General features: G+C 46.8%; 1 long non-coding RNA gene across 1 annotated transcript; it reads right to left on the bottom strand.

The window, feature by feature from the left end:
- Window positions 1–5962: 5962 nt before the first annotated feature.
- Window positions 5963–9968, bottom strand: LOC310671815. Its single transcript, XR_014508222.1, has 3 exons — window positions 9890–9968; window positions 8187–8960; window positions 5963–6895 (listed from the first exon to the last, which is right to left on the bottom strand). It is a non-coding gene; the product is annotated as an uncharacterized lncRNA (long non-coding RNA).
- Between the last annotated feature and the right edge of the window lie 2759 nt (window positions 9969–12727).

The raw sequence follows: 12727 nt of genomic DNA on the forward strand, positions 1-12727 counted from the left end.
TGGTCAGTCAGGGATGGGGAATCTGTGGCTCTCCGAGTATTGTGGGACTACAAGTCCCATCATCCCTGACGTTGGGCCATGTTGGCCGGACTGATGGGAACAGTATTGGGAGAGCCACTGGTTCCCTGTCTGTGCAATAGGTGATAGCAGCTCATGATTTACTGGGCTGTTCATTGAGTAGGTGTAGTCCCAGTAGTAAAGTTGGGAACCCAACATCTGTTTAACTCCACTTACCTTGTGATCCCCGGGGGTGTAGGGTTGAGGAACCCAACAATGCCACGAGGTATGAAGACCCCCTGTTATGTACGAGTTGAATAGGATCCAAAATGCAGCAGTCTGATTGGTCCTAGAACAATAGGATTCAGAATGCAGCAGTCTGATTGGTCCTAGAACAATAGGATCCAGAATGCAGCAGTCTGATTGGTCCTAGAACAATAGGATCCAAAATGCAGCAGTCTGATTGGTCCTAGAACAATAGGATCCAGAATGCAGCAGTCCGATTGGTAGAAGAAGAAGAAGAAGAAGAGTTTGGATTTGATATCCCGCCTTTCACTCCCTTTAAGGAGTCTCAAAGCGGCTAACATTCTCCTTTCCCTTCCTCCCCCACAACAAACACTCTGTGAGGTGAGTGGGGCTGAGAGACTTCAGAGAAGTGTGACTGGCCCAAGGTCACCCAGCAGCTGCATGTGGAGGAGCGGAGACACGAACCCGGTTCCCCAGATTACGAGACTACCGCTCTTAACCACTACACCACACTGGTCCGCAGGAGCTACCCAATCCAACTCCAGGTGGAAGTGAATCCGCAACCTGATTGGCCTACAGGAGAATCCAAGAATTAGCCAATCACATGGGGCCCATTGTGTAAATAATGTATATAAAGCAGACATTTTGGGGGAACTTCCATTCCTCACTACTATGAGCTGAATAAAGAGCATGAAATCCACACTCGACTCCAAGTATATTTCACCCCTTTTCCCCAGAGAGTGCCTTTGGACACATGCCTGGGGGAGGCAAGCGAAGGGGAAGAGACTACAACCCGGGGGGGGGGGCAAGTTGCACTGTTCCACCATGAGGGAAAGGAGTGAATGGCTGAAAATGAACAGGTGGGCACACTCTTTTGATCTCCTCCTGCTCCAGGAGATTTTAAGGGTACTACCTGTCTGTGCTAAGAGATGGCAATTTCTGAGACACATCCTCATACTCTGCCAATAGGAGTATGGGCTGCAGAGAAGTTGAAGGAAGTATGGAATTTGTGAAAATTTGGATCAAAATTGTATATTTATGTTAAAAATTAATAAAAAGCATTTAAAAAAAAGGAGTATGGGTTGCAACCCATGGATCTGCTCTATCACTTTCAAAGTAAGGTGGCTAACCTGTGACCCTCTGGGCGTCAGTGGACTACAATTCCCATCATCCCTGGCCATTGGCCATGATGACTTGGGCTGATTGGAACTGGAGGGCCACAGGTTACTCATCCCTGCTTTAAAACTAGAGGTGTTAGGTTGTGGGTGAACATATCAGACGACACAGCGATTCTTCAAACAGCTCTTGTTTATTCACAGGCCAGAACAGAACTGAACTGAAGGGCTCAGCGAGCCTGCTTAAAGAGAGCTCCAGTACAACGTAACTGTAACAACTTTCTGTAACTATCCAATCACTGAACGTCGCTTTCGATCCCTTATTTGCATATGTGGGCCTGAACTATCTACAGTATCCCCCTGCTGGCCCAGGGTGAGAACTTCAGTACATAACAAGAGGTAAGGCAGGAAACAAAGTGATGATGTCTCTGTTTATTCCTTCCCGCAGTCCTGGTGTTTCTCCCCTGCTTTTTGTAGCTAGGATCCATTATATGCCAGACAGAAGAGGAGAGTGTTGGAGGGGGGAAGCATGGGGCTGCTCAGTTTCCTGCTGGAACTTGGAGGGACCACCTCCAGGCTGCAACTGTGCTGGTCCTGGGGGCAAGGTTACCGTTGGCATGGTCAAAGTCCGGTCCTGGGTCACTAGTCTGGAAACAGTTCACAAAGAGCGAGGCGGGGTCCGAAGCAGGAAGCCGGGTGGGGACGGGAACTCTGGAAGGACAGGTCTGGGTCCGGGCAGAAGCAGGTATTCAACGACGTTGCTCCCGCAACCTGGGACCGGGCTGACTGGCCTTTATCTTCTCTGAGGCCAGGGGCGGCCCCGGCCCCCAGGAGACCCGCCTCTCCTGGCCTTAAGGTGAGCACTCCTCCTGGGAGAAACCAGTTCCCTCCGCCTCTCTGCCCTGAGCCTCTGCAGCTCAGGAGAGGCTGGAGGGTTACTGGACCCAGGGGGAGACTCACCTTCCCCTGACAGGGCTGGGAGAGGCGCACCTGTAGGCTCTGTGTCCTCAACCACCTCCGGAGCCAGAGTGGATTCACCTGGTGCCTGCTCCTGAGGATCCGGCACAGGTGCAGGCGCTTCAGATCCAAGGCCCTGCCCCAGCTCAGCCGGCTCTGGAGGCGGGGACTCCTGTGCAGGCTGGGGTTCCTCCGGTTCAGCCTCTGAATCGGATTCCCAGGCCATCACAGCAACCTGGCAATCCTGTCCACCACTATTGCTTTAGCACGGACTAGAGAGGCAGTTTAATCATTTGCCGGAAAGATCTAGGGTTGTGCAACTCCTGTCTTTTGGCAGGGTGGCCTTTAAGCCCTCTGTTTTCAAGGCCCACGAGGCAGAAAAGGTTTATCCAGCCGTTCGGGCATTAACCTCGAGCATCGGAATTTCAAAACAAATCAGACTTCCGGAATAAGTCAAACTTGAAAGTGTCCTTCCTTCATCGGAGGCCGGTACCAGATGCTCAAAAAGGAAGTGAACAGGAAACAGAGACATGGTGGCTTGATGGCTTCCTTGTTCCATCTATTTCTGGCATGGCCAGCCTCCATCGGGCTCCATTCCCTGATAAAACTTTGGCAAACGGCCACTGGTGTTCCCGTCTTCCACAAATTTGCCTAATCTTTTCTGAACAGAGCCGACTATCGGTCTCCATAATATCACAACACAGCAAAATGAGCTCCAGGTCTTAACCCTGCGATAGACGCAAGGGGGGGATGCAACTTTCAAGAATGCAGCAAATCTTTTACTAGGGATCATAGCACTTTGCTGGGGTAGGGACAATCTGGGCAGATGCGTGGAGCTACATAGTGCTTTTGGGGTATGTTTCAGGTACTTCATTTCACACAGTAATCCTTACCACAACACTTTACAGCAGACCAGTGTTATTATCCCGATGTTTCAGGTGGAAGGTTGGGTCTCATTGTTGGTAGGTTGCCGGACGTTACCCGGCAAATTCTTGGCTGAGGGAGAAATTGGAACTTGTTATGTACTGAGTTGAATAGGATCCAAAAGCAGTCTGATCCAAAAGCAGTCTGATCCAAAAGCAGTCTGATTGGTCCTAGAATAATAGGATCCAAAATGCAGCAGTCTGATTGGTCCTAGAACAATAGGATTCAGAATGCAGCAGTCTGATTGGTCCTAGAACAATGTAGCAGTATGATTGGTCTGCAGGAGCCACCCAATCCAGCTCCAGATGGAAGTGAATCCACAACCTGATTGGCCTACAGGAGAATACCGGAATTAGCCAATAAGTGCAGCCCATTGTGTAAATAATGTATATAATGCAGATACTTTGGGGAAACTTTCATTCCTCCTCACCACTATGAGCTGAATAAAGAGCATGAAATCCACTCTCGACTCTGAGTATATTTCAGAACTGGAGGCTCCTGAGTTTGCAATTGAATCTCTCAGCCACCGTGGCAAAGTACCGGTAGTTTTTAGGTATGACCCAGAACATCTACCCAGCATTCAGTTTCTGCAGTATTGATGCAATGCTGTGGGCAATTTTTCCGTGGAGACCTGTGTGTTTGAGGCTGTGTGGCTGCAGTCCCAGGGAAGCCTGTTGGTGCAGGCAGTTTCTTTTCGGGTGAAATTTGCTCCGGAGTGGAATTTAATTCCTCTCCAACACTGGAGTTCTTTGTTTCGGGGGCATCACAACCAGCTTGACCCATGGGCTTCTGTGAAGCTCAACTGATTCCTGTGGCAAAGGCCACATTTAGAACAGCAGAAAAAGTGTGCGTGTCTCCGTTTCCAGCTGGCGTGAGAATGACTGTCATTCCGGTTAATCTCTTGATTCGATCCTCCTTCATTGCAACACTTTGGATTTGCTCCGTGCAAAATTCGTTATTTCTGCTCCTCTCTTTTGAAATTCAAAGGGTCGCTTAAGGCCGGCATCCTTCTCTCGTTGGCCCTGGAGAAAATGCAATGGGGAGAGAAAGAATAGCAGCGGCCCCTCCCTCCCTCCCTCCCCCTCCTCCCCAGAGCTTGCAGATCCCAAAAAGTGCATCTATATTCGGAGATGTCGTTAAAGCGTCTTGGACTCCACCTTTTGTTTGGAATCTGTGTCAGAGTAAGGATTTTGGTAGCGCATGAGAGAATAGTGTGGGTGGTGGTGGGGAGGGCAAGATCAAGCAGCTGTTGTGTGTCCCCCTTTCCTTCTCCCCCCCCCCCTTCGAGGTGGGTTCACCAAAGGACTTGTTTGTATAGGCTTCCAGTTCAGCGTCATTGTTATGCAACTCGTTTTGTCAGGAGAATGGATCTTTATCCAAGAGGCCTGTTCTGGACGAGATTTGTGCAGCAATTCACCTTCACTCTCTCACTCCCCCTCGCCTTGGTTTTGATGCATCTAAACCCTATAATTTTACAAACCTGCCTGTCCTGGTTTTTTGTTTTTTTAATCTTCTTTTTAACTCCCTGATACTTATGAGACTGAACTTGTGGAGATATGAGGAGAGGGATGCAGATCATTCAACCAAAGAGAGCCAGACATTTTTTAAAAAAAATAAATGCACGTCAGGAATTTGAGGATGTTTGGGTTTTCTTTGTTTTCCCTCTTTTCAAACTAAACTCCAACTGCATTGCTGATCTCCAGAAACGCTGGGGCTGTGTACGTATTACTGGCTTGAAAAACAGCTGGCTTGTTCTTTTTCTCAATTTGAATAGAAGCTGGTTTGCCGGGGGCGGGGAGTGGGATGTGTCTAAAAACAGAATTTCCTAAGAAACAAGATGATGGATACAGGAGTGTGGTACAACCACTTCCCCAAACCGTGGTGAGAACACACTGGACACAGAGTAAACAAGAGCTTGGATTTCTTGCAAAAGTAGTAGTGAAGTCACCTGAGACACACATACCTGCCCCCACTTAAAATGCAGCTTCAAAGGAAGAGAGATGTCTCAGGGCTAGACTTTGAACTGTCTTCACCTTGGGGGGGAGTGTGGCAATTTCCCATGGAAAGGGCTTGCAGGTGGGAGGACGGCAAATCTATTCCATGGCAGCAGCTGCCAGATGTACACCGTTTCATGTCAAGTGATGTTCAGAGCTGGGAAGAAGAGCACATGGAATGCCTTGGGAGGACGAGGCAAGGAAATGCCGAGGTTTCAGCACATCAGAGCATGAGATCTGCAATCAACTCAAAATAGTCCCGTCAGCAGAACTGCTCCTGGCTGTTCCCAGGAAGCACAGCTGCCAGCCCTACAGATCTCTGCGCCACTCCCCAGAGACAGCTGCTTTGAAATGCGGGTCCTCATCCCCTGCCCACCCCCAGGGGAAGCAGGAGGACTCCACACACACACACCCTGCAGGATCTGATTTACAAATCTCCAATACATTCAGGACAATGAGCAATGTTCAAACAGCAGGAATCTGAAGGATAGAACCTGGCTCCTCATCCCCATTTTGCTTGTCACAACAGTTCTTGCTTTTGTGGTGTTGGTAGCGAGATATTAGTGCTTTTCAATTCTCTTGTTTTGCACATGGGGAAGAACAGAAAACATCATGAAAGCTGTTCGAGACTGAACAGTGAAGGAGGGCTGCTTCACACATACGTCTGCTACACTTGCATGTGTGAACAGATCGTTGCAGTTCTAACACCAAAGATATAATCTTTATGTTGTTGTTTAGTCATGTCCGACTCTTCGTGACCCCATGGACCAGAGCACGCAAGGCACTCCTGTCTTCCACTGCCTCCCGCAGTTTGGTCAAACTCATGCTGGTAGCTTCGAGAACACTGTCCAACCATCTCGTCCTCTGTCGTCCCCTTCTCCTTGTGCCCTCCATCTTTCCCAACATCAGGGTCTTTTCCAGGGAGTCTTCTCTTCTCATGAGGTGGCCAAAGTACTGGAGCCTCAGCTTCAGGATCTGTCCTTCCAGTGAGCACTCAGGGCTGATTTCCTTCAGAATGGATAGGTTTGATCTTCTTGCAGTCCATTGGACTCTCAAGAGTCTCCTCCAGCACCATAATTCAAAAGCGTCAATTCTTCAGCTATAATCTTAATAGCATCTCACATCTTTCCAAAACATAGTGCTTGCATCTTCTGCTGCCAATCATTAAGTGTACAGTAATCAAGAAATGCACTGAGGATCTGCATGTGTGAGCTAAAGGTCAGTGTCCAAGTTGTGGTGGTGTTCCAAAGACTGGATGATCACTACCCAGATGTGCTGGGGTTTTTTTCAAAAAAAGAAGAAGGAAAGATATAAAGTAGCTTGCCAGCATCGCTCCTGCATCTGCATTGGACTAGCAGGAAAGGAGAGTGAGGAGTCTAGACAAAGCCTAATGAAGCACAAAAACTGAGAGCTGCAGTATGGAATCAAAGACCCAGAAGGAAAATAGTGTTATTATTGCATTAGATCACATGGCTGTAAGAGATGAGCTACATTCGAGGCAAAACATAAGCATTCACCATGTGATCAACCTTCAACTGCAAAGCTTGTTACCTTCCTTGGACATGTGCACTGTGAGCCCTAAGCAGGTTTACTTGGATGTAAGGCACACTTCCAGTGGATTTATTTCCAAGGGAGCATGAGATTGCAGCCTTAGTATACAGTCTTGTTTCATAGAATCATAGAGTTGGAAGAGACCACAAGGGCCATCGAGTCCAACCCCCTGCCAAGCAGGAAACACCATCAGAGCACTCCTGACATATGGTTGTCAAGCCTCCGCTTAAAGACCTCCAAAGAAGGAGACTCCACCACACTCCTTGGCAGCAAATTCCACTGTCGAACAGCTCTTACTGTCAGGAAGTTCTTCCTAATGTTTAGGTGGAATCTTCTTTCTTGTCGTTTGGATCCATTGCTCCGTGTCCGCTTCTCTGGAGCAGCAGAAAACAACCTTTCTCCCTCCTCTATGTGACATCCTTTTATATACAGTGGTGCCCCGCAAGACGAATGCCTCGCAAGACGGAAAACCCGCTAGACGAAAGGGTTTTCCGTTTTGGAGGTGCTTCGCAGGACGAATTTGCTATGGGCTTGCTTCGCAAGACGAAAATGTCTTGCGATTCCTGGTTTTTTTTCCCCTCCCCCCCTTTTTCCCAAGCCCCTAAGCCGCTTAACAGCTGTTCGCTAAGCCGCTTAACAGCTGATCTAAGCCGCTTATCAGCTGATCTAAGCCGCTAATAGCCTTTTATCAGCTAATCCGCTAATCCCTTAAGACTTTAATAGCTGCTAATAGCCTTTTAGCAGCTAATCCGCTAATCCCTTAAGCCTTTAATAGCCTTTAATAGCCGCTAAACCGCTAATAGCGCTAATCCGCTAATGGGCTTGCTTCGCAAGACGAAAAAAACCGCAAGACGAAGAGACTCGCGGAACGGATTCTTTTCGTCTTGCGATGCACCACTGTATTTGAACATGGCTATCATATCAGCTCCCTTAGCCGTTCCTCATAAGGCATCGTTTCCAGGCCTTCGACCATTTTGGTTGCCCTCCTCTGGACACGTTCCAGTTTGTCAGTGTCCTTCTTGAACTGCGGTCCCCAGAACTGGACACAGTACTCCAGGTGAGGTCTGACCAGAGCAGAATACAGTGGCACTATTACTTCCCTTGATCTAGATGCTATACTCCTATTGATGCAGCCCAGAATTGCATTGGCTTTTTTAGCTGCCGCGTCACACTGTTGGCTCATGTCAAGTTTGTGGTCAACCAAGACTCCTAGATCCTTTTCACATGTACTGCTCTCAAGCCAGGTGTCACCCATCTTGTATTTGTGCCTCTCATTTTTTTTGCCCAAGTGCAATAGTTTACATTTCTCCCTGTTAAAATTCATCTTGTTTGTTTTTGCCCAGTTCTCTAATCTGTCAAGGTCGTTTTGAAGTGTGATCCTGTCCTCTGGGGTGTTAGCCACCCAGTTTCTGTAGAAAGGAATCCAGGAGCATACTGAAAACTGTCTCTGGAATGAACAAGTACTGATAGCTTGATAGCAGGGACAAGGAATTTATGGCCTCTCAGATGTTACTGGACTCTAGCTTTCATCAGCCCTAGCCAGCATGTCCAATGGCCGATGATGATTTGAGTTGTAGGGCCACAGGCCCCCCCTCATCCTTATTTTATACAAAAAGAAAAGAAAAAAAGACATCCACATTCTGTCCAAAACAATACACAAGGGTATTAGCAGAGTTGCATAGCCTTTTGCACTGGACCTCTCCTGGGTTGACCCAGAGCTGGATGTCCCGGGCACAGCCTTTGCCTCTTGTGAATGAAAATGACTAGGGCTGAATAAAATGTTGGCAAGCTTTCTCGTTCTCATGCTCACACAGAACACAAGCCATTCAAAACTTCAGCTTCCGAGTCAAATGTCTGGGCAGCTGGTCTTTATGGATTGCACGTGAATTATGGCAGAATTCAATGGGTGGGCCCATCAGCACATGGGGCGATGGTGTGGACTGAAAAAGGCTTGCGTCTATGTTCAAGAAGCAAATGGCAAGTGTCCTGTCATATCCCACTGAGAAATAGAATCGTTCTCGTCATGCGCCCATTCCACTTTCCAAGAAGAGGGATGTTGCCGTCTTTGTTGTTTCCTTCAAGGGAACACTTGGAAAAGATTCTGCCCTTAGGACAAAACAGAATATTTGTTTCATTCAGCATTTCCTACCCCAATGAAGCTAGAGACCAGTTTAACCTTATTTATTTATTTTTTGCAAGTAAATTTTTATTAATATTGCTCATTTATACATAAGAACAAATACAAAATTTATACCATAACTTGCGCGTATCACATCAAATCAACAAATCAAAAATACAACACAAAGTTCTTTTAGGCTCCGCCGAGCCGTAGACTTCCTTCCACACTTTTGGTAAGTATCAGATAAATTTGTATTCACGTATTTTATTGTTTTAATCCTGTATCATTTACTGTTAGAGTTAATTCAGCCCCGCCAGTGTCGTCTGAAAATTAGTTCCAAGATAGGTCAAATATTTATTCCAATTGTCATGAAATTTCTGTTCGTCTTGATCCCTTAATCTTCCTGTTATTCTAGCGAACTCGGCATAATTTATCAACTTAACCTGCCAATCACTTATACTGGGTATAACTTCTGTTTTCCAGTTCTGCGCTAACAAGATTCTTGCGGCTGTAGTGGCATATAAGAATAGTATCTTATCTTCTTTTTTAATTTCTTTACCCATCATTTCTAACAGAAAGGCTTCAGGCTTTTTGGGGAAAGTATATTTAAAATTTTTTTTAAGTTCATTGTAAATCATTTCCCAAAAGCCCTTCACCTTACTGCATGCCCACCACATGTGGTAGAGGTCTCCCTCTGCCTCTCCACATTTCCAACATTTCTTATTTTTCAGCCTATAGATTTTGGCTAACTTCACTGGTGTATGGTACCATCTATATATCATTTTCCTTAGATTTTCCTTTAGTACCATACACGCCGTAAACTTCATATTGATGTTCCACAATTCCAGCCACTTCTCAAACTCAATATTATACCCAATATCCACTGCCCATTTAGTCATAGCCTCCTTCACCTCCTCGTCTTTTGTGTACCACTCCAGTAAAATATCATATATCTTAGCCAATATTTTATTTTAGACCAGTTTAACCATTTTATTTTATTATGTACTTGCACTCCTCCTCCATGAAAGGAGAAAATGAGAGAGTAGCATTTTCAACTTATTTATTTTTAATTAATTAATTAATTAATTAATTAATTATAGGCCACCTTTCTGAGCACAATTCTTTCAAGCCAGCTTACACAGTAAAGGCAGGATGTCAACAATAAAACCACTACAATAAATCAGCACTAAAACACAACCCGTCCACTAACAGCAATAAAAAACAATTACGTACAAACTGTTAAAAGCAAAAATTAACATCCCAGTCAGAAAACGTTGCATAGACCATCTAAAACCAACAGGCTTTCAAGGCATTCTGGAAGAACTGAAGTGTGGCAGCTTCCTGCAGAACCATTGGCAAAGAATGTCAGAATGTCAGAGCTGTGGGGCCACCACAGAGAAAGCCTTGTCCTTGTTCCCACTAATTTCAGCGATCCAAGTGGTGATAGGATAAGGTTACTCCAGATCACAGGTGAAATCCAAGGAGGCTCCAGATCACCAGATCACAGGTGAAATCCAAGTACATACAAATCTGATGTGGCTGCTTCCGGGGCATACCTAGGGGTTAGCCAGGCTAGCCCCTACCAAAGCTGCAGGCCTGGGGTGTGTGCAAAAATCTCGCCTCTCCACTCTGGCTCAGAGTTGCTAGGAGCCTGCCCATCTGTCTATGTGCTCCCCAGGCTGCACTTCTGCTGCTCTGGTTCTGCAGGCTCCTCTGGTCACCTTGGTGGAGGAATCATTGGCAGAAGAATCTAGTTGCTGGCCCAGGTCTTTTGACCCCATTGCCCCAAAGGTGATGAAAAGCAAACGTGTCGAGTTTCTGGTCCATGGTCTTTCCAACGGCGCAAGGGACTGAGGGATGGGACGCCAATACAACTCCTTGCCAGGAGCACAAGGGAGCCTAGATATGCCACTGGGTGCTTCGGAATTGGGCCCTCTGCTCCAGTTCCAGCCATGTACGTACTAATTTAGTTCTCCCATGTGATTGCATCAGACTGAAATTTGATGGGACTCTATGCTGTAAGGTAAAGGTACCCCTGCCCGTACGGGCCAGTCTTGACAGACTCTAGGGTTGTGCGCCCATCTCACTCAAGAGGCCGGGGGGCCAGCGCTGTCCGGAGACACTTCCGGGTCTCGTGGCCAGTGTGACATCGCTGCTCTGGCGAGCCAGAGCTGCACACAGAACGCCGTTTACCTTCCCGCTAGTAAGCGGTCCCTATTTATCTACTTGCACCTGGGAGTGCTTTCGAACTGCTAGGTTGGCAGGCGCTGGGACCGAACAACGGGAGCGCACCCTGCCGCGGGGATTCAAACCGCCGACCTTTCGATCGGCAAGCCCTAGGCGCTGAGGCTTTGAGCCACTACCAAATTCCAAGTATGTACAGTACAAATGGGGATGCGGGTGGCGCTGTGGTCTAAACCACAGAGTCTAGGGCTTGCCGATTAGAAGGTTGGCGGTTCAAATCCCCACGACGGGGTGAGCTGCCGTTGCTCGGTCCCTGCTCCTGCCAATCTAGCAGTTCGAAAGCATGAAGTGCAAGTAGATAAATAGTTACTGCTCTGGCGGGAAGGTAAATGGCATTTCCGCGTGCTGCTCTGGTTCGCCAGAAGCGGCTTAGTCATGCTGGCCACATGACCCGGAAGCTGTACGCAGGCTCCCTCGGCCAATAAAGCAAGATGAACGCCGCAACCGCAGAGTCGGTCACGCCTGGACCTAACGGTCAGGGGTCTCTTTACCCTTTACCTTTACAGCACAAATGTAGGATGCACACAGCTCCACCTAAACCCCAATTGTTATTTATTCATTACATTATTGCTGATGATGTTCTTGTTCCGTTATACTGCTTTTCTTGTCCGCTTTGAGTGTTTTACAATACGGTAGCCAGGTCACTACTCAGCAAGCTGCTAGAAAATTCTCCTGCACGCTGAGGATCCATTTCCAGAAACTGGTTTTGTTTTCCCCCTCCCAACATTTTTGCTGAGATCCAGTCGCAAAGGAAACAGAAAGGGGTACACACCTTACAGAGCTTTAAAGAAAAAATCCGATGAAAATGTTTTCTTCCGTATAAAACATGTCCTTCTCATGAATAAGGCCATTTGGTTTTGGACATTCAGTCACTGCACATGAAATTCAATCTCCATGAGGATGAATTTGCTTTGAAACAGGTCATGCCACCACTGTGCTTACATTTAATGGATTGCCTCTTTGCGCTGTTACTGCGCTTGTGGAAACGTGCAGATCTTTCATGCACCTTTCCTATGCATTACGCTTTGATGTCACCATTTTGAATTCATAGAATCCTAGAATGATATTGTGTCAAATATATTTGGAGGTCTTTAAGCAGAGGCTTGACAACCATATGTCAGGAGTGCTCTGATGGTGTTTCCTGCTTGGCAGGGGGTTGGACTTGATGGCCCTTGTGGTCTCTTCCAACTCTATGATTCTATGATTCTATATTCTGATGGTCTGCTTTCCCCTCTATCCAGTCTAGGATCCACAATGAAGCCCTGCAAAAAAAAAAAGTAATTGTACTGATATTTTTCTATGAATTTCTGGATCAGATAGCTTCAGAACTTGCTTGTGTAAACAAGATATATGCATTCAATGGCATTACAGCTTAGTCACTAGGGCTGGAGACTCTTAATCTCAAGGTTGTGGGTTTGAGTCCCATGTTGGACAAAAGATTGAACTAGAATCAGGGGTGGCCAACTCCCAAGAGACTGGAATCTACTCACAAGAGTTAAAAACTGACAGTGATCTATCCCCCTTTTTGGGGTTCAGGTCAAAGCTGTTAAGCTTTTTTTAGGAAGAAGGAAGGCCCATTC

This window comes from Podarcis tiliguerta (genome assembly GCF_965153285.1).
Source record: "Podarcis tiliguerta genome assembly, chromosome: 2".
Taxonomy (NCBI): Eukaryota; Metazoa; Chordata; class Lepidosauria; order Squamata; family Lacertidae; genus Podarcis; species Podarcis tiliguerta.